The 22,638-nt window shown below is 37.0% G+C and overlaps 2 long non-coding RNA genes across 2 annotated transcripts; both read right to left on the bottom strand.

The window, feature by feature from the left end:
* Positions 1-15,641: 15,641 nt before the first annotated feature.
* Positions 15,642-17,499, bottom strand: LOC147488609 (uncharacterized). The gene is made up of 3 exons (XR_015200782.1): positions 17,417-17,499; positions 17,168-17,295; positions 15,642-15,677 (listed from the first exon to the last, which is right to left on the bottom strand). It is a non-coding gene; the product is annotated as an uncharacterized LOC147488609 (long non-coding RNA).
* Positions 17,500-18,864: 1,365 nt separating this feature from the next.
* Positions 18,865-20,006, bottom strand: LOC147488608 (uncharacterized). The gene is made up of 3 exons (XR_015203232.1): positions 19,746-20,006; positions 19,463-19,624; positions 18,865-19,000 (listed from the first exon to the last, which is right to left on the bottom strand). It is a non-coding gene; the product is annotated as an uncharacterized LOC147488608 (long non-coding RNA).
* Positions 20,007-22,638: the final 2,632 nt, after the last annotated feature.

Raw genomic sequence — 22,638 nt, 5'->3', positions numbered from 1 at the left:
TGGTTCTGAAATAACGGCTCCTACAATTGGTATCAGAGCATGTAGATGTTGGTAGATGTAGAACTGTTCTAACATGGTTTTGCAGGCATCTAGACCAACTGTTATGGTCAGAATAATTTCTGAAAAGAAATGGATCGTTTTTTGATTTTGTGAAAAATTGATCGTTTTTACAAGTTTTGATTATCAATGGATATAATTTAAATCACTGTATGTATCGTGTTATTGTTTTTATCATTGATGTAATCTATTGTAATGATCAAAAGATCAAAAAGATCAAGATTTGGATTGGTAGAAATCCGGATCTGAATTTTTCCCATCGGAGCGCCGAAAGTGGAAGCGGAAGGTCGCTACCGTCACTGGAAGTGAAGCTGGTCGCACCCTATGCAGCATAACCGAGCCGGTCGCGCCTTAACGCCAGAAAGGGAGAAATTGGAAGTGAGCACACCACGCGCCTTAGACAGGAAAAAGTGGAGCGTGGAGTGACCGATGCTCTGGAAGTCGCCGGAAGGTATGAGCGCATTCACGCGTGCCTATACGTATATTTGGAGCTCGGGTCGCGCCCTTCAAGGCAGAAAGAGAATTTTTTTTCTCTAAGATGAGATGATTTTTGTTTGCTGTTCGGGGTTCTATGAAGTGAATTTGTGAGGCTTCCAGTGAAGGAAACAAGTCACGATTTATATATAAAAAAAAAAACCCCACATGAATAATAGATAACATGAACATAGACCTGACCAGTAAACAGAAAGATCATCAGTTCTAAATAACTAAGTGGGAGCGGGAATTTAGTTTCGTATAAATCCCACGGTCTCCATTACTGGTTTGTTGGTAATGTAATTATACTTGCGCGTCGGTTTTAGTGCCTTCCTCCATATTGGATGAGTCTAATTACGGATTACCAAAACAAACTTTTAAAGGACAACTATATGAAGTTATTAATGTATGGATTCACTTCTCCATCTGAAGGGATTCATTACAAATAATGGACTAAGAAGTTGAGTAATGGTATACACTTAGATGCAAGTAATGGTATCCTCCCCATCGAAGTCACTGCTATTATTTGTAGGACCAAAGTAGGTCAGCAATTTAGTTTTACTTGTCTAGATGGCATGTGTCCACTTTAACGAGTGGTGTGCTGCTAAGTTGATGAGAAGTAGAACTAATAGGAAAAACCTCTCTACACGAATGTAGATAGGGTAAACGTCCACACTATCGTGGCTTACTATATCTCGGTGTGTAGGGTGCTGACAGGTTAATTAATTGATTTTTGAGTTAACTCCATAAGTATTTCCACGAATGTAGAATGGTAAACATCCACATTATCGTGGCTTACTACTTCTCGGTGTGGAGGGTACAAATGATGGGTTGATTAATTAATTAATTTTTGTTATTAACTCAAGAAGTTTTTACCCTACATAATAGTTATTTTATGTGATTCTCAGGTTTTCAAAATGGTTACTTTCAACCCACTAGCAACTATTCTTAAGGAAAACAAACTTCTTGGCCCTAATTACATAGACTGAAACGCAACTTAGATATTCGTGTTGACTGCTGAAGAGTACAAATATGTACTCAATGAGGAATGCCCACCTAAGCCCAAGATATTCTTTGGAGAAGAGGAGAAAGAAGCATTTAAGAAGTGGAACAAGGCAGATGAGATGTCGCGGTGTTACATTCTGGCATCTATATCAGGTGTGCTACAACATCAGCATCAGACCATGACCACGGCTTATGATATGATGCTCAATCTCAAGGAACTCTTCGGACACCAGAATAGGGCTGCTAGGCAAACTGCCATAAAAAACTTGATAACCACAACTATGACTGAAGGGACTCCTGTAAGGGATCATATACTCCGGATGATGGCTTATCTGAATAAGTTGGAGATCCTTGGAGCTGATATCGATGCGGAAACGTAGGTCGATATCATTCTCATGACGCTTCCTGAGAGGTTTGAACCGTTCTGCCTTAACTACAACATGAACAAAAGGTTGTATTCTTTGGCGAAACTGATGAAAGAACTTCAGTCAGCTAAGAGTCTCTTTAAGCAGAGTTATGTTCAGGTTTATTCTACTGAGAAGGTTTCTACTTCTACGCCTAATAGCGGAAAGAAGAAGAATAATGTTCAGAAGCATAAAAATATGGCAAAGAAGGGCATGGGACCTCAAGGAGCTGTGAAATAGCCTAAGGGCAAATGCTACAAGTGCAAGCAGTCAGGACACTGGAAGCCAGATTGTCCTCTTCTCAACAAAGAGAATAATGGAGGTATGTCTCATGCACTAGTAGTTTAAACATGTTTAGCGGTGTTATCTACCAGAACCTGGTGTGTAGATACGGGAACCACTAACCATGTCTGCATTTCATTGTAGAGGTTCCAGGAAACTAGAAAACTTAGTGCTGGAGAGATTACCTTATCTTTGGGGATGCTACTAGAGTTGTAGCTGTTGCAGTGGGAGATGTTTGTTTATCTTTTGGAAGAAATAATACTAAGGTGTTAAAGAATTGTCTTTATGTGCCTAATTTTAGAAAGAAATTGATTTCAGTTTCTATGTTAATTAAGGATGGATATTCTGTTTCTTTTAAATGACAAGATTGTCATTAAGAAAAATAAACTTTTTATCTATTCTGGTACATTAGAAGGCAATTTATACATCATTAATCTTATTCTACCCACAATTCATTAAACTTTACCCAGAGTAGTATTATTCTAGAAGTATTGAAAGGAGAGACATTAAACTACTTCAGTACCAATTGTACAAGAATAGGAACCACAACGTGTCACAAATGACATACAAGAACAAGAGGTGCTTCGTCATAGTAGGAGGGTTGTTAGACAACCAGATAGGTGATTGGTTTGGGAATGTCTTTAGACATAACCACTGATAACCAAGATCCTGATCCCTGGACCTACAATGAAGCGCTCCAAGATAGAGATGTAATATCTTGGCAAAAGGCAATGAATTCTGAGACGGAATCTATAGATTCCAATCAGATCTGGGAGTTTGTCGAGCCACCCAATGGTGTAAAACCCATTGGATGCAAGTGGGTCTATAAAATGGATGTCAAGATAGCTTTCCTTAATGGAAGTCTTGAGGAAACCATCTATATATATGGAGCAACCAGAAAGATTCATTGAATAAGGTCAAGAGCATCTTGTTTTGTACAAGAAATTTGATGGAAACATAGTGGTAATTCTTGTGCTTTATGTAGATGACATCTTACTCATTGGAAACAATGTGAAAGTGTTGATAGACATAAGGGTATGGTTATCCAAACTACTTGATATGAAGGACTTGGGAGAAGTGGGTCACGTCCTTGGGATCAAAATTATAAGAGAACGGAAGAAAAGGATATTATGCTTATCTCAGGCTACCTATATTGATACTGTGTTGACTCGTTCTAAGAAAGGTTTTTGCCTTTTAGGCATGGAGTTCCTCTATCAAAGGATATGTGTCCCAAGACACCAAAAGAGATAGAGGACATGAAGGCGGTTCCTTATGCTTCGGCTGTAGGAAGCTTAATGTACGCCATGCTATGCACGAGGCTAGACATCTGCTTTACCGTTGGCATTGTTAGCAGATATCAGAAGTGCCCAGGACAAGGGCACTGAACTGCAGTAAAACATATACATCAGTACCTGAAAAGGACTAAGGATTATATGTTAGTATACCATGCAGATAGTTTGGTTCCTTTAGGGTATACAATCCACACTATCGTGAACTCCAAAAGTATTTCCACGAATGTAGAATGGTAAACGTCTACACTATCGTGGCTTACTACTTCTCAGTGTGGAGGGTGCTGAAGGGTCAGATAGGGATAAGAGTAAGTCTACCTCAGGTTGTGTGTTTACCTTGTGAGGTGGAGCCATAGTATGGAGGAGTGTCAAGCAGAAATTCTTGTCTGACTCCACCATGGAAGCTGAATATGTAGCAGCCACTAAGGCAGCCAAAGAATCAGTTTTGGGTCCGGAACTTCTTGTAAGCAAGTAAACACATTGAGCGCAAGTACCACCTAGAAAAGAGGAGATGTTTATGTTACCAAGATAGCATCAGAAGATAACCTAGCTGACCCCTTGACAGGCATGTTGAGGGGATGGGAATCAGATGCTTGGCAGCATAACTTTAAGTATAAGTGGGAGATTTGTTAGTAGTATACTAAAAAGTAATGCTTTGAGTATAAGTGGGAGATTGATAGGGTTATATACTAAAAGCATTACTTTTGTATTAACTCTAATTCTTTATATTTTGAATGAGAATCATATGGGCAAATGTTATGCATATTATATATGTTATTAGTTATATGCATGTGTCTAATACTTTATGTTGTAGATGATATGGTGTGAACACACAGAAGATCATATCATCAGTACCTTATGAAGTATAAGTAATCGTTCACAACCTAGATGGATTTGGACAAACCATTAGTACGGTTGTAGTATAATATGGTATTAGTCTATCTTGACTATAAGATTACACTAGTACACTTTATGTGTATTGAACAGGACCAAGTGAGGTTGTTTCTCTTTATACTGACTGTGTAAAAGAACAAACACCTCTGTTATTATGATGCTTGTCCTCCTAATCCGGATATAATAACGGGCACTTACATGCATTGTACATTGCTTTAAATCATCAATGAGTGAGATTCATTTGTGAATCAACAAACTCGATGGATTGGGTAATGACATTGTATGTAAGGTGTGTTGTTGATTATAGAAGGAATCCGTGTCCCGCAAGAAGTCGGGTTGATGATGTCCCCTTGAGGAGCTCAAAAAGATTGTCATGGCCCTGCAGGTGGATTTATTCTGACATGACAATGAGGTTGAGTGGTACTACTCAAGGACATAAGAAGTTGATTAATGTAGTTGTTAGTAACTTGACTTAATCAACGGACATTCGATATCTTAAACACGGGGAGATCAATGAGCATATAATATGGAGCCCATAAACACTGACACGTAATTTGGGATTAGGGCGGTAGTGCAACAATGGCCTTTAGTGGAATAAGCCATTTGTTGGCGGACTTGGGCCGCGTGTTCTGGGCGAAAATGGGAAGCCCAAGCCCGTCAGGAGACCCAACCCTAATTTCTCCTCATGGTTCCTGTTGTAGCCTATAAATAGAATACTCTCTCTCTGGTCGACATTCACTATTCACTGGTTCTGAAAAAGAGGCAAGAAAAGTTGATCTGAATTCGTTTATGATCTTAAGAGAAAGAAGGGGGTTGGTAGATCGTTGTCCACACAACGTCCAATCTATTCTAAAGGAATACAACAGAAGATCAAGAGGTTGATTTTAGATTTCATAAAGCTTGGATTCTCAGAGTTATCTAAACCGATTATCAAAAGTATGTTTTCCAATCACAAATCGTGGACACCAATTAATTCTGCTGCGCGTGGTGTTCGTGGTTTGAAGAAATAGTTATTCTGAAAGAACGGTTCCTACACCGACCTCTAAAAAACAGGACGCATCTGTATGGTCACTTTTCGTAGATGGAGCAAGCAACCAGGTGGCAGGGAGTGGTGTAGCCCTAGTGTCACCAGATGACAACATAGTGGAAAAATCAGTTCGCATTGATTTCGCAACCTCAAACAATGAAGCTGAATACGAAGCCCAGATTATGAGGCTTCGCACGGTGTTGGAACTCGACGTCCAGGAGTTAAAGGTATTTAGCGATTCACAACTGGACGTTCGCCAGGTCGCCAATGAATACACCACTAATGAAGGTAACCTTTCTAAATATCTTCAAATTGTGAATCAAATACTACCTTCTTTTAAGAAAGTCACCATACACCATTTCCTACGGAAGAGAATCGCCATGTGGACAGCCTGGCGTACTTAGCGACCCAAACACCTAACTGTGACCCTAGGAAGCTACTCATCGAAGTAATCGATAGACCCGCTTACCAAAATGAGCACGTCCTCAAAGTCAGGGACCTATGCCCACTCTCTGAAACTCAGATGAGCCAAATATGGATGCAACCTATCATGGACTATGTCAAACTAGGCAAAACACTAGAAGATTGACTCAATGCCAGACAAATTTGCTACCAGTCAGGTAGCTACTACCTAGTAAATGACAAACTGTTTAGAAAGTCCGCCGGAGGGCCTCATCTGAGGTGCATAAGCCCAGAACAAGGTCAGATGATTTTCACAGAGATCCATGAGGGAGAATGCGGCAATCACGCAGGAGGTCGCTCTTTGGCTCACAAAGCGATCTCACAAGACTACTTCTTGCCAAGAATGCAGATCGATGCAAAACAGTACATACTCAAATGCATCAAGTGCCAAACGTTTGGCCACAATATCATCCAGCCAGCTCAAGAACTCATCAACATTGCCAACCATTGGCTATTTCACATGTTGGGTTTGGGCATCATGGGTCCATTCATTCCACAGAAAAGCACAGGCTTTCGAATCGTCCTAGCCACAACAGATTATTTCACCAAATGGGTGGAAGTTATTCCCTTGACTCATGTCAAAGAATTTAATGTCAGAAGCTTCATTTGGACCAACATCATTACCAGATTTGGCCTCCCCCACACACTGGTGATGGATAATGGCTCCCAGTTCAAAGGAAAAACAGTTAAAGAATTCTTGGCTAAGTGGAAGATCGTCCACACATTCTCCACTCCCCAGTACGCTCAGAGCAATGGTCAAGCAGAAGTTAGTAACAAAGCAATTCTGGAAAACTTGAAAAAGAAGATTGAAAAGAACAAGAGCCAGTGGCCAATGCAGCTAGAAAACATTCTATGGGCCCATAGAACGACAGCTCGTTCTAGTACAGACGAGTCCCCGTTCTCATTATACTATGGCACTGAGGCTGTCATCCCTACTGAGCTGACAGTTACAACAACCCGCTCAGAGATCGTTGAAACCGGTCAGAATGATGCCATTCTCGCAAGAGAAGTCAACCTAGTAGAAGAACGCCGCGACCTAGCAGCCATTCGAGTAGCATCCTACCAGCAAACTCTGAGGAAGATATACAACAAGCGAGTTAACCCTCGAAGTTTTCAACCTGGCGACCTAGTCTTGAAAAAGATTAAGGATGAGTCAAAACTGGCACCAACATGGGAAGGCCCTTATATAGTGGAACGAGTCGTTGGAAATGGAGCATATTGGATCAAAACCCAAGAGGGACAGGCACTTCCGTGTCCTTGGAAAACTTTCTTATTAAAAAATTTTATCAATAAAAAATTCCATTTCCACGAGTTTTAACTCTTAGTATTTATACACATTGTTTTTATTCTTGCATCAATGCACTGCAATCCCTTAATGTTATCAAGTCGACGCATAGCTCGCTATCTAAGAGCAGAACACTCACTCGAACTAAAATGCTCTACAAGGCTTAAACGTTCTCCACATCAAAACGCTCACTCGAGCTCAGGGCTACATAGCTCACATGTTACTTAGCCTTAACACTGCTCATTAGTTGGAGACCTATACTTCTAGGGTCAACTAACTACAAAAATCTTTCTAAGAGCAAAACATTCAAACGAACTTAAATGTTCTCCAACGCTCAAATGTTCTAAATGACCAAACGCTCACTCGAGCTCAGGGCTACATAGCTCACACACCTCTCACTAGTTCAAAACCTACATTTCTAAGATTAACTTAGTGTAGACTGCTCTCTAAAAGCAGCATGCTTACTTAAGCTACAACGCTCACTCGAGCTCAAGGGCTTCATATCTCCAACACTTCTCACTAATTGAATACATAGAACTGTAGGATCAACTTAGTGCAGAACGTTCTCTAGAACAGTCAAACCATTCTCCTGAGCAGTGCGCTCAATCGAGCTCAAATGCTTCATAACATCCTACGTCTTCCTAGACAACGGGATATATATTTCTAGGTCAAATTCCTACGAAATGTCAAAACAATATGCGACAAACATTCAGATAATAGTAAACATCATGCGTTCCATAACATGCAAAACAAACGAACTACCTAAACACACTCAGGAAACCAGTTCTTCAAAATAACCGAACGACCACTTATGTGGACACCAGTTTGCTACGTTATAAATAACACTAACTGCCCAGGTTTTCCCAGGGTATCAGCTCTTAATGTATTTGGGCCACGCCCCAACCATTTCAAAAGCGAACTACTGAGGCAAGCCCAGGAAACCAATTATATTGTTTTACAACCACTTACAAACATGAATTTAGGGAGAAATATTCAAAAGCCGCACAACTTACACAAAGGAAGAAGAAATCCATAAGCAATGATCAAGCACCAGGAGTAACATGCTTATCATCAGTAGGCACGTCAGCTCGCTCAACATGAATAGTACTGGTAGACGGAGCATTACTAGCATCTCCAGGTACGACAAGCACACTTGTACCTAGAGCCCCACGTTCACGCTCTCCTTTCAATTAAAAGTACATCTCCTCCAGCAACAAATAATCTTGGCACACTCGGTCATATGCCTGCTGAGCCTTTCGTGCAACCGACTTGCAGTACTTGGTGTACTTCGTTACTGCACCCAATCTTTCCTGCAAGTCAAGCATCAAACTGACCATTGACGTCCTCTCAGATACAACATCCTGATGCATTGTCCTCAAAACCTCCAGTTCCTTCTTTACCTTGCCCACATAATTTTCCTCAGCTTCCATAACTTGGGTAGTGTGCTTCAATTTCTGATATCCAGCAAGAAACTACAAATGGAAATAGCAATATTACTCTCACCAATAAGATAGAAAGAGACCAGAGAAGATTAAAAGCTTACCAAACAACAAGCCATGTCCATGGTCTTCAAAGTCTTGTCCAAATCTTGGCCTTCTTAGCTTTTCCTTATCACCTTCTAAGATAATCCTTTCTAGGAGACAATTACCTATCGGTGTCGACTTGAAGCTGCAATCAAATCATTTCACTGCACGCTTCTTCCCTGTCTTCCTAGTATAGACGAAGTTGCTTCCCAGGTCACCAAGCCGCCTCCCCAACGAACCCGTCTCAGCACTTTCTCCATCAACAACATTTCCCTTGCCCGCCACACTGATAAAAGTAGAAATTATCCTTTACTCCTAATTAACTAATTAAACTTAAACAGAAGTAAAGAATAATAATTTACTCTAAACTATCAAAGTTATTTACTCTTGTAAATCATGCAATAAATGGAGTAGAGAATTTGTTCCACTTCTAGTCCTTTAAACGTAAGTTTCCGCTAGTTTAATCGATACTAACAAAACAGTTGAGAGTAATAAATTGAATTATACTAATATGACAATTGAACTTAAATAGATGTTTAACTTATATTATGATAAATAAATATTGAAATATGAATACAAAGAAAGGATTAGGGGGATTTGAATCCACTTGATGTATTCCCTAATATGCTAGTGTAGAGTATTGCAGTCCTAATCAAATAAGATTAAGTGTTGATCAATAATTACTCATGGCAATCTCTGCCAACTAATAATTAGCATGTGAGAATGTCCAACCCATTCTCGTGGCGAATCAACTATCCTTCTAGAGTGAAACTCTTAACAAGTAATAATTCTAAGTAACAAATCAAGTCTTCATTAAGCTTCATCAAACCCCTCTAATGGAGGTTTAACTAGATGTCATTAGACTATCATAAACAGATATATCAGAAGAAGACATAATGAAGAACAATAATGAACTTTTATTAATCTAATGAATACTAAAGAACGATAATTAACTAAGATTTAAACTAATAACTAAGTCTAAATTCTAATTATCTATCTCTAATTAATTATATCTATCTAAGTCTAAGTATATCTAATTATATGCCTTAGTCCTCTTTATATAAGAGAGGCTAGGTCTAAATTTTTGTGCATAGGCTTTGGAGCCATGTTTTAGGCCCTTAAATCAAGCCCAAAGCCAAATTACATAAGCTTTTTCGTCCACTTCTGCTTCTCTGATTGGGTCAAGACCTAGATTGTTAGAAAGCTTTTTCTGAGTCGGTCGTGTTGACATATAATAGGCCCAATTCTGAGGTCTGAGTCCAAAGATACATCCTGCGGAATTTCTATTGACTTTTTTACTCTATTTCTGCCTACGTTGACTTTGACTTTTCAGCTTTGACCGAGATTTAAAAAGGCTTTTTCTCCTTGAATCTTGGCCTTTAATCATAAAACTTCTTAATAACCAACCTTTGCTCATTTATCTCGTAAAAGTGACATGTTCCTTCACATATTTGACTCCAATGCATGAAATACATAAACGCACGTAAATAGTACTAACTCATATTTATTATACACATAATTGGTCTAAATGTAATGATATTAAGGGGTTAAAACTACAGTTTTGGGCTCTTATCAAACCACCCCCAAACAGCATTTTGCTTGTCCTCAAGCAAATATGAGAAATTAATATAAGTGACCAAAAATAGAGTTCTAACTAATCTCATTTTGCCGAGTGCGATTGCATTGACCATATGCAACAAGGCCTTAAACCACTAGGAATTCCCTAGTGGACGAGTTATAGCCTCATGAAAGTTTTCTAAAGAAAGTACTCATAAACTTCATCTATACTATAACAACTAAGAAATAAAATTATTGTTTCCTACTTTATTCTCATATATCTATACATTTCACTAGCAATGAATACAAAATAATCAAGTCGAAATCTAAGCTAATATGTGCGTAATAATCAATCATCTATGAATAAACATATATACAATGAACTATGCTATAAAATGCAATAACAGGTCCGTTTAGGAAACTTTGGAATAACGCCCTTAAGTAGGTCCTCACATATATGTCAAGATAAAAACCACTCTGATTTTTCCACTCAAGTTTCGCTCACTCCAGTGTGCAGTGGGCACACTTTACCTTACAATATCAATGACACACAAGGAAGCTGTAGTCGATCAAACATTTGTACCACTTACTATCACACTAACCTATTCCTAATTGAGCTAGAGGTCTTTATTAGGTGTTGCGGGGATTAGGTGATAGTTTAAGAATGAAGAAAATGGATATTCAAAAAGGACAAGTCTGAGATAATAGAGTCTTCATATTATGTAACTAGAGAAAACCTTGTTTTTTACTTTGCTTCTACACTTTGTTTCCATCCTTAGCCATTTTTTTTCTTTTTCTTTTGGCTTTTGACTCCTTTGATTCTGTTTTTAGAGTTCTAACTTTTTATTTTTTTATTTTATTTTTCTTTTCTTTGGATGAAAACTTTCTTTTCTTATTTGAAGTAACTAACAAATTCTTGGTTTCAAAGGTCTTTCTCTTTTCTATTATTTATCTCTATTCTCCGACTCATTCATAAATGGGTAGGCTGATTTTTATTTTTATTTTGTTTTATAAAAGAGTAAAGGATTTATGATTTATGAAAGGCTAAATAAAGGCTCAGAGGGGCGACTAACGGAAATAATTTCGTATAGGTTTGAATTTATGGCTATATCGATCCAAAAAGGGCCTAAATTCTCGCTTATGATATGATATAGTGATCAAGCAAGTGGACGTATGATTTCTCTATTCGGAATTTACTTCTCCCTTGTGTCATTTCTCAAATATATCACTCGTATAAGGCTTTAGGCTATATTCTCACAAGATTTGTAGAATAAGTACTATAGCCTAGATTTCAGAAACTTACTGCCAAACAATCATAGATATTCATACAATATATTTATAGAAAGATGCAATGATTATTACCTACATATTAACCTAAATTTCTAAAAACTATTCTAATATAAGAGTTAACGTGAAATATCCAGACTATTATCATCATAGAGAAAAAACAATATCAATATTCCTTAGTGCATGTATAGCATAAACTATTTATTTATATTTTTGAATTTTTGAATTTTTTTACTATAAAAGAAGTGCATATTATACATATATTATCCTAATAGGTTCCTTAAATTACACGTGTTTCTATGCCACCCCTAAACAAGAACATGCTTTGTCCCTCAAAGTAAAATAAGAAGGTTAGGAAATACCATTGAAACGCGTAAAAATTGAAGAACACCTGCAAAGCAAATTTAGAACATACTAATATAGATAAATAAAAACAGACGCAACTCTATATGAGTTCCACCTGTTATGGGGTTAACAAAAATTAACTTGCTTGGGACATAAGCAAACACTAACAAAAATAAAACGTACCTACCTCATATCCCGCATTTATTCGTCATCCTCCTCCTCAATAAAGAATTGAGGTTCCTTGGCATCCTACCATGCCATGATAATTTTCCAGAACCTCACGCCATTTATCATCTATAATTGCTAATCGGTCAAACACCACTTGGTCGGATGGGGTGTAAGGGGCAACCCAATTAGGTTGTAGCCTCCACCTTGGCCAAGTCATTGCACGGAATGAGTGTATAATGCAGTTGGTGGGTCGCACAGTGTCAACCCTAACCCAATCCGTGAAATTGGCACAAAAATCCGGAAAGAAACATAGCATTATTCGACAAACTAAGATAGGCATAAGAAGATACTTATGCCTCATACTGTGGGCTCGAGCTAAACTAGAAACTAAGGTCCGGGGATGGTCATAGAGCATACGTCCTGTGGCTAAAGTGATAAGAGCCCAAAACTGTAGTTTTAACCCCTTAACAATAATATTTTTAGACCAATTATGCAAGTAATAAATAAGAGTTAATGCTGATTACGTGCTTTTATGTATTTCAGACATTGAAGTCAATTATGTGCAGAAATGTGTCACTTTGGCGAGATAAAGGAGCAAGAGTTGGTTGCTAAGAAGTTCTGTGATTAAAGGCCAAGATTCAAGGAGAAAAAACCTTTGTAAATCCCGGTCAAAGTTGAAAAGTCAAAGTTAACGCGGGCAGAAACAATGCACAAAAGTCAGCAGAACTTCTGAAGTCCGTATCTTTGGACTCAGACCTCGGAATTGGGCTTACTTTATGTTAAAACAACCGGCTCGGAAAGAGATTTCCAATGGTCCAAGCCTTGACCAAATCAGAAGGGCATAAGTGGACGAAAAGTCTTCTGAAGTCAAATCTGGCTGGAAAGGGGTCTGTGGACTGAAGAAATTGGGCATTGGGCTCGATTTTCCGGCCCAAAACATGGCTCCTCAGCCCATGCACGAAAATGTGGATCTGGTCTCCTCCATTTCAATAGATAAGACTTAGCTTTGAAGATACTTAGTTTGGAGGTAGCAAGTAGCCATTAGAGATAGTTATAGATCTAGTTTTTACATTAATTAATTAGTTTCTATTACCTTGTTTTGATTTAGATTATTGAATCATTGTTATTCCTTCATTAGATTAATCAAAGTAGTGAGTTCTTCATAATTTTAGTTTTGGTTATTTAAAATTACTTAGATCTAATTTCGATTCTTAGTTGTTAATCATTTCTTAGTTGTTAATTTAGATTTGAATTATTGATTAGATCAAATTAGTAAATTTATAATCTTTATATGATGTCTTGTTTAAATTCAATTGGAAATGGTAGTTTGTTGAATCAAGGCTAAACCTCCATTAGAGGGTTTGATGAAGCCTTGATGAAAACTTGATTGTGTAGTGTAAAATTAGTTGTAAGAGTCTATTCCACTCTAGAAGGTAGTTGATTCGCCATGAGAATGGGTTGAACTTCCTCACATGCTAGTCATTATTTGATAGAGATTGCCATGATTGATTAGGGATTAAAACGACCAATTTTTATCGTAAGAAAGTAAAAATTGGATTACAACAATCTATACTAGTTTATTAAATTGGATTCAAGGTGGAATCAAATTCCCCTAATTCTTTATCTAGATTCAAACCTTAGTATTATTTGTTAATTTATTGTATCTTGTTAGTATAATTTGCATCGTAGTATAAATTCCACCATTACTCTCATTAACTTCGGATAGGACTGATAGTCGTAGAAAATATTGAATACTAACGAACTAGGAGTGGATCGAATCTTTTACTCCAACTCTATTTCGATAGCTTCAAAGTAGAATAAATCTTTGATAACACACACGAGTTAAGTTTTAGTTTTACTTGCGTTTGAGTTTGGTAACTTATTCATAGGTAAAACTATTCATTTTACGTTTATCAAATGGCGTCGCTGCCATCTTAGTTCCCGTTAGTATTGTTTTCTTTAGTATTATTAGTCTTCCAAAGTTCCATTACCCACCCACCCTTCACTACACCAAAAAGGGGGTTTGGTAACGGTAATAATTGTTACTAATATTTTTACTAACGCTTATATCCGTTACATCCGGGTATTCTGATCCTTACATAAATATTTGTAACGGATATATTCGTTACTAAAATTAATTTAAGTAACGCTTATATCCGTTAGTGTTCCAATTTGTAACACTTACCTTGCGAGTGAATTTTGTTCATTTCATGACATTCGTCACACTTATGATCGTTACTAATGTCATTGACCAAATAGTCAATATTTATTTGTAACAAATTTGTAACGGATATATCCGTTAGTGTATGGGGACTGTTTTGAAAAAAAATATAATATATATTTTTGCCCGGTTGTTTTGGATATGGACTACCTGCTCCTGCTCCTCCTACACCCACACCCACACCCACACCCAAGCTTGCAGTAGCACACCCCACCATAAAAACCTCCATTCAAGTCATATAACCATGTAAAGAAACACAAAATACTTCTACCATTCCAAACACAATTTATACCAACTCTACCATTCAAGTCAAACAAATATATTTTATTGATCATAAATACTAAGTCTTGACATAAAAAATATGGTACTAAATGGGTGAATGATTTCTTACCAACAAAATTTACCATACACATTTAATTCATTAATTACAAGTAACGCCTAATATGTCCAACTCAAAACTTCATTTCTTTCTTTGACATGCACTTCTATAAGAAAGGCTTGCTTCACAACGCTTGCACACACTAGCAAATGGTTAAAAAAAATTATTAGAAATGACATTACCATAATGTATTAAAAAATAAGTCAAGCTACTAGAAAATGAAAAAAATTATTATCTTTGAAACACGATGCATGTAGACGGTGGCAACTGCGTTCATACATGAAATATATTATATGCAAAGTGTAGGAAGTTACCATGAACTTAATTGGTGTCTAGTTCAATAAAGGAAAAATAATCAAAGGCGAGATTGCTCGTGTTGTTCCCAAACATACATAGTGGGGTCCATACCCGTACATAGCGGTGTTCTTTTTTAATGGTACATATCTACAAGACTACAACTACCTTCATTTCTTCCTTTCTTTTACTAATTATCTGACTGAGTGTACCATGGAGGAAAGTAAAAAAAAGGTAAAATAAAGCCAATTACACGAAGGATAGACAACCAACACAATAGAATTTTTTTTTTTCTATTCAGATCAAAAGATAGACAACCAAAGTAGCAAAACATAAAGTAGATCACTAAAAACCCTATGGACAAGAACAACAGTTATCTATACCAATGCAAAACATTTGACCCCACTACTTCGATCCATAACATATAGTTTGACCCCTAAAAACCAGTAGAACCAAGTGCTGAAAACCCATGGTTCAAATTGGATTAACAGAAAAGGGAAGAAGCTTTTTGTTAGTCTTAAACTAGTAATCTAGTATTATAAATTTCTAAATGTGCTTTGTTGGAAAGCCTAATGACTTTCAGAGAGGAAAACATACATACCTCTCAAAGCAAAAATGATTGTATCGTCGGACATGGCAACACTACCTTGAACAACTTGTGAAACCATACCCATTGGACCAATAACACTCCCCCTTTATAAACCACATTAAATTTCCTCGTCACCTACATCCAAAGAAAGCAAACTCAAGTCAAACATGAATCGGTTCACCCAAATGTAAGAAAAGAACCCATTTCACAAAACAAAAGGATTGTTCAGAAACATACTATGCATTTACTTCACTAAAAAAAGGCATCTTTGGATAACTCTGTTAACACTATGGAAAGATAAACACCGCAACTGAGCAAATTAACTAGAAGTGTTCCAAAAACAACCAAAGAGAAAAAGACAATTCAATAAATTCATGTTATGCGAGACCTAGCTTGGTATATTGGAGCTGAATCAGATTCAACAAACAAGAGCGATACCGATAGTCTGATCAATACATTTCTATGGTGCCCAAGGCAGGTTTGTGATGTGAGTTCTAATTTGCACAAGGGTGGGTAGACATGTCTAATGAAAACAATATTTTCAAAGGTGAGCTGATGTTTCTAATGTATCTTAGAGCAATATTGTTGAACCTATATTTGGACCAAGACGCTAATATAAATTAAACACCGAATAAAGTTGAGTGGTGTGCTATTCAACTTCAAATTTTGTAAACCTCGAAGCATCAAACCCGAACGTTGGTACTAACATAGAAAAAAATGAAGAACTTGAATAAAAATAGCTAAAAGAAGGGTCTTTTCGCTCATCCTAATGGCATCCTCAATGTCAACAAACTCACAAATCAAAATAGCTAGAAGAACTATTTTCCTTCAAACAACAATGTGTCGGGCAAAAGGACATGCATTTAGATTTTTTCCTTACGCCCCTTTTGAAAGAAACTTAACTATTCAAGTGTTGGTGACCCGAAGAAACTAATCGAGTTCTAAATCATGCAACCCTCCAAATGACTTCCCTAAACTTTGTAAGTAAGCTAAAATGGATGGAAAAGTCCAATAAAATCAGCACAATAGAAGGCGTAAGGAACAATCTAAATGCAAGCCAATAGTGGGATACAACCCTTAATAAAATCAGCATAATAGATGGCGTAAGGAGCAATCTGAATGCAAGCAACCAGTGGGATACAACCCTTAATAAAATCAGCACAATGGATACGACCCTTAATAATATCAGCACAATAGATGCAAGACAATTCAACATTATCCAAAGAAACACAACCATAAGTTGTTTCCTCGCAATTCTATAAGTTGTTCCCTTTATGTATGATTTACCTAGTCATGGGGTTAATTACTAATAAAGTTTACCTTTGAAAATAAAGGAACAAAAAATACTTGTATGAAGTTGCACATGGCTTGTTCCAGACCCAAAACCCGAGTGATACATACGCACAAACAAACAAACATAGAAATAAAAGAGAAGGTAGTAAAAACAAAGATGAGCAATGAATACTTCTTCAAGGTAATGGATGCAACAACAAATGATGAACATCCAAAAGAAGTGATTCCTCAACCCCAACCATATTGACAAGCCTGATTGATGCTAATTCTAATTGATAAAGTAGAGACAATAAAACAATGAAAACAAAGAAGATGAAGAAAAAAAAACTAACCAGAATATTAAACATCAGACTAGTCAAATGCATTCAAAAGCTTGACGTCGTCATATATTAAAGATCAATGGCACCCTTCCATCCAAGAATCAAAGAAGAAGCTCTTTTATAAGACCATGAAGAGTTATCTAATTACAAGCATAAAAAACACATACAATCTTTATAGTATGAACAAAAAACAAATCGATGAATACACTTTCTACAACATAGATGTACTAGAAAGAGGAAGAAAAATGTGATATAACTTACAAGTTTGTGTCACATGAAAAATTATCGACCTTCCCAATCATAACAGACTCCAAAGATTTGTTCTCATCAATTTGAGAATGTCGCATGTTCCATAACAATACAACAATATCAAAAGGTTCAATGTGCGAAGCTTTTCACTTGACAAAACAAAAATGAACAAGGAATAAACCAACCCATTATCCTCAAGATTGATTTCACTAGAAAAAAAAAAAACTAGTAAAAAAAATAATAAGTAACAAAAATTCTATAACTTGCCTTTTGTCCGTGAGAGAAAAAAAAGCTATGTAGCACAACCTAGGAAATCAAACAGAAACAGAAACAGTTTATAAGGAAAACTAAATCTTAGATAAACATAAGCTATTTAATTAATACCAAAATTCCTTAGATTTCTTATTAGCCAACCGAAGCCCAAACCAACGAAATATCCCAATTGATGATCGAGAAGCGTAAATTTAGAGTCCAATCTTGCAGTTTCAATACAAAGCTTAATTTCCACAAATTTATCAGCAACTGAACCAAATAAACCTAACTTGAACAGTACGATCATGGAGCACAATTAAAAAAAAAAACTTAGAAATTCGCTAGATGAGGTTTGGGTAGAAGAAAAGAGAAAGCTGCATGGTTTATTTCCTTCTTCCCCGGGCTAGGGTTGGACAGAGGAGACGGGGGAAGTGTTCGATGGAGGCTTGAAGAGAGAGAGACGAAAATGGGAAATCATCGGCACAATTTTTCTCTATTTAATTTAATGTTATCTGTTAGTTCCGAATATACCCTTCTGTTCATTATTTTAGTTGTTTGCTAACAGACACAATTGTTACCAAACATTATTTTAGTTGTTTGCTAAGCCCAGTGTATTGTCCACATTGTTGTAATGTTGGTCTAAGACACAAGACAAATAAATAAGATAAACTATTGCCACTACTTAAAAAATGGAAAACAATTCAAAGTCATTTGTATGTAAATCTGGATTTAAAACCATAGAATGGTTGCAAGCATTTGTTAACAAACTTAAGTACTCAATAACATAAAATTATATCTACTTCACAAGTAGCATAGTTAAAAGACAGATTTTGGAACCTACCTTAGTTTTGCATTGCATACTACAATTGCAAGGATCAAAAAGAAATTGAGGCAACACAATGGAACAGGGGCTACTGTTTGTGAGCCTAAAAATAAGGGAAAAAAATGAAACAAAATGACACTTGATTAGTACAAAATGTCAAGGCAAACAAGCAATGAAACTTAGAAGTAGTTACTGCATTTATATAATCCAACGATAAAAACATAAAAACCATGCTATCTAACCATGATAAAAACATAAAACCGTACTTATTATTCAAGTAATAAGTATAAGAATAAGAATAAGAAAACTTACAGCTATGCGAACCTTCTTAATGAGAGCCATATATAACAATACAATATAACAACACACACATGGTGAAGAACGTGAGAAAATAAAATATAAGATATGGAAATGAAATCTACCTTTTGATCAACACATTTGAAGAGAACAGATACACAGAACCTATTATTCTCCACTTTAGCAGGGAGTGATTTGGTTTTCTCTAATAGTGCTTTATAAACCTGTAATTTTTGTCAAAAGCCAAACAACATTAACTTCATAGTTTTATATAACTTTTATTACAACTAGTACAACTCTTATTTTACCATTGCGTTCCAACACCCAAAATGAATAAAGAAGAATCAGCATTTACCACTACTTTCCAATTATATTGAGGGCAATAAAATTATGTAAAGCTTCATAAAGGTCTCTTGGGTTTCTATTAGTAGGGTTTTTGGTATGAAGCACCCCAGATGCTTCACTATAGTTAAATTTTTAAAAAAAATAATAATAATAAATAAATAATATTAACAATATGAAAAATATTAATAAATTACATGCCAAAATATTATAAATATTAAAAATGACAGTTAAATTTAAACAAAAAATGCATGCACCTTAGTTATAAGAAACACTAGAAGACAAACACCAAACTTACGACTGGGAAACATAAACCGACTTTAATCGTAAGAAAAAATGATTACCTGAGTTTTTATGATTTCCATTCCCTTTTCAAACTTTTCCTTCGACACACTAGTATGTAATGGCCCTAACAGCGTACCCTTCTCTAATGGATCCCCCATTTGAACTTGCTTGTAAACCCCAATTAGTTGTTCCAGTACACTTTGATATATACTTTCATGGAGCTGCATGTAAAGAATATTTCAAATTGTATCAACAAAACATCATTAAAAATCAAGAAAATGGAATTTATGGCAAACATATCCCCTCCCTAATGTAATAGCATAAGTTTGGGGAGGAACTTACTTTACAAAGTACATCCCTGCGTACACCAATTAGGATCATGCTAAATCTCCACGTTATTTGATCCCGGTGGCTCGGATTTTCGGTGCACCAAGTCACAATGCAACATTGATGTCACACTGCAAAACAACCGGACTGAAGGGCGCTGCCACATGGCGGCTTGCGTTTTAAAATTGCATAATTAAAATGCCAAAATACCCCCAAAACTCCCATATGGTCACAGTACTCGTTTCCAAATACCTTTGCCACACGGCCGCCCGCGCCAATTAAAAATTCTCCACAAGGATTTGATTTGTAAAATTAGTGTTGTTTCCTATTTGAGTAAACTACAAAACAAAGGCTCTATGCCCAATTCCGTGAAAAAAAAACAATCTTAAACGCTTTGACTAATGTTATCATTTCAGGGACTCTAATGATAAACGAAACTAAATTACCACCCTACGACATGTTGTGCGGTAACACCAGCATAACAACAGCAAAGAAATAACACGTAACGGACAACTAGCGGGATGTCCGCATCATCCATGACAATTATGGCATTGTTCCCCACTTAATTCCAGTAAGCATTTGCCAAACCTCTCACTCACTTTGTGCTAAACCTTAGGCCCACCTGGAATTGCGAATGTGTAAGAAATGGTTACTGCAACCAAATGAAATGATCTAAGATTCTCACCAGAAGCACAAGACCATCCGTCCTATTAGGCCATGAAACGAAAAGGAAACGAATTAATTTATGCTAAATGAAACGAAGTCCCAATATTAGGCCATGAGCAAAATGTGAGTAATAAAACAGTGATAGATTACAAACCGAGAAACAAGTAGTCTGCAAACCCCCACACTACTAACTTGTGCACCATCAATATTTGCTATAGAACATGCTGGTTTCACCGCAGCACATATTGCATGCCATATATCAGTTGGAGATTGCTGGTTTTAACATAGAAATGTAATAAATATTAAAACATAGAGAGAAAAAATAATATAATATAAGTTTATTATATGTATCAACCTCAATGTAGTCTCCTTTTCTTACATATTTGTATTGGACTACTTGTCGTTCCCGAAGCTTCCCAGGTTTAGATCAAACAAACCTACTTGTTAACAAAAGTAAAACGTTTATTTGTTTATTAATTTGATGAAATGGAAAATGAATGTTACTTGCACAATGAATGTTACCATCGATGAATCCAGTTGTGAAAGTAGCAAAGCCCTAGTTTCTTTTCCCCAACCAAAAAAAAAAAAAAAAAAGCGAAATTTTCCCAATTGGGAGCATAAATTTAGAGTCCAAAGGTTACAGTTCCCACACAAAACATAATTTCCCCAAATTTATCAACAAGAAAATCAAATAAACCTAACTTGCACAGTCCAAGGAGCACAATTAAAACAAAAAAAATTAGAAATTCGCTAGCTAGGGTTTGGGGTAGAAGGAGAGATAAATCATATCGAAAGGAAGAGAGAGAGAAAAAGCTTTGGTTCCGAGTTGACAAAGGAGATAGTGTTTGATGGAGGCTTGAAGACTTGAGAGAGACGAAAGGGAGATATCGGCCATAACCAGTTTTATTTAATTGTAGTCTCTTCCGTTAGTTCCAGATATATACCCTTTTATACTTTGTGTGAGTTGTTTTTTTATTTGTTCCTAACGGACACAGTTGTTACCAAACAATAAAATGATGTTTTAATAGTAATTGGAAAAATAAATTGAGATATACTAACGGATACAAGAGAACCTAACAGTTGTATCCGTTAGGAAGGCAGTGACGGATATATGTGTTACAAATGAAAATTTTGTTGCGTTACAAAATGGCCATTGTGGTGTAGTGCTTGTTTGATTCTAACTGTGGTTGATTGATTAAGAACTGAATTTTCCTCGCAGGAATACACGGAGCGCAACCCGTGCCCTACTAAGGCAAAACTCAAGCGCCCCCCGCACCTAAGCGCCTGGAACTTGAGTTTTACCTGAGCGCGACCAGTGCTTTGCCAAGGCAAAACTCGAGCGCCCCCCACGCCTAAACGCCTGGAACTTGAGTTTTACCTGAGCGCGACTCGTGCCTTGCCAAGGCAAATTTCGAGTGCCCCCCCCTAAGCACCTGGAACTTGAGTTTTAGCTGAGCGCGACCCGCGCCTTGCCAAAACAAATTCGAAGCCCAGCCTCGGCGCTTTGGCTCGAAGTTGGACCTGAAGCCCACCAGCGCCTACCTACCTAGGCTGATTTTGAGCGTGACCTGCGCCTTCTACTCTGAACCGCCCGATTTCCACAGGTTAGTCCAAACTTCCATTACTTCAAGTTATTCAGTGTTTCTAACTCGTTATACACATTGAGCACGCGTATACAAGACGCTATTCATAAGCGAAGCAAGGAGACATTTAGGTACTTCTTTCTTCCACACCTCGCATCTCCTGTTAGAGGTTCATACTAGCATATCAGGATTGTTTGGAGTGTTGTTGTGTTGAGTTAAGATTGGTCTTAGCCTTGCATGAGATTAAGGTCAGGCCGAAGAAAAACGCCTAACGTAATCAACCGGCAACGTCAACAAACACGCCTTTGTAGTATACCACTCATTACACCTATAGCTAGCATACCACAGACCACACCTGAAATAATGGCTGAAGAAAGAGAGTCTCCTCTCTCTGACTTTTACAAAGCCTTGAATGATTGCCCTAAATCTTGCATTGTTCTATCAGACCCAGTGAGGGATTTCTGAATCCCCCCAAATATATTTAATTTGTTACCCGTTTTTCATGGGTTAGACCATGAAAAGCCTTATCAGCACATGCGTAGGATTGACCAAGTCCTTACTACATTCCACCATTCTATGGTTGGTGCTGAACAAATTAAATTGAGGGTGCTTCCTTTCACCTTAGCCGATAAGGCGGCGTCATGGTTAACTGCCCAAGC

Source organism: Coptis chinensis, chromosome 7, assembly GCF_015680905.1.
Source record: "Coptis chinensis isolate HL-2020 chromosome 7, ASM1568090v1, whole genome shotgun sequence".
NCBI lineage: Eukaryota > Viridiplantae > Streptophyta > Magnoliopsida > Ranunculales > Ranunculaceae > Coptis > Coptis chinensis.
This window is presented reverse-complemented; position numbering and strand designations above follow the sequence as displayed.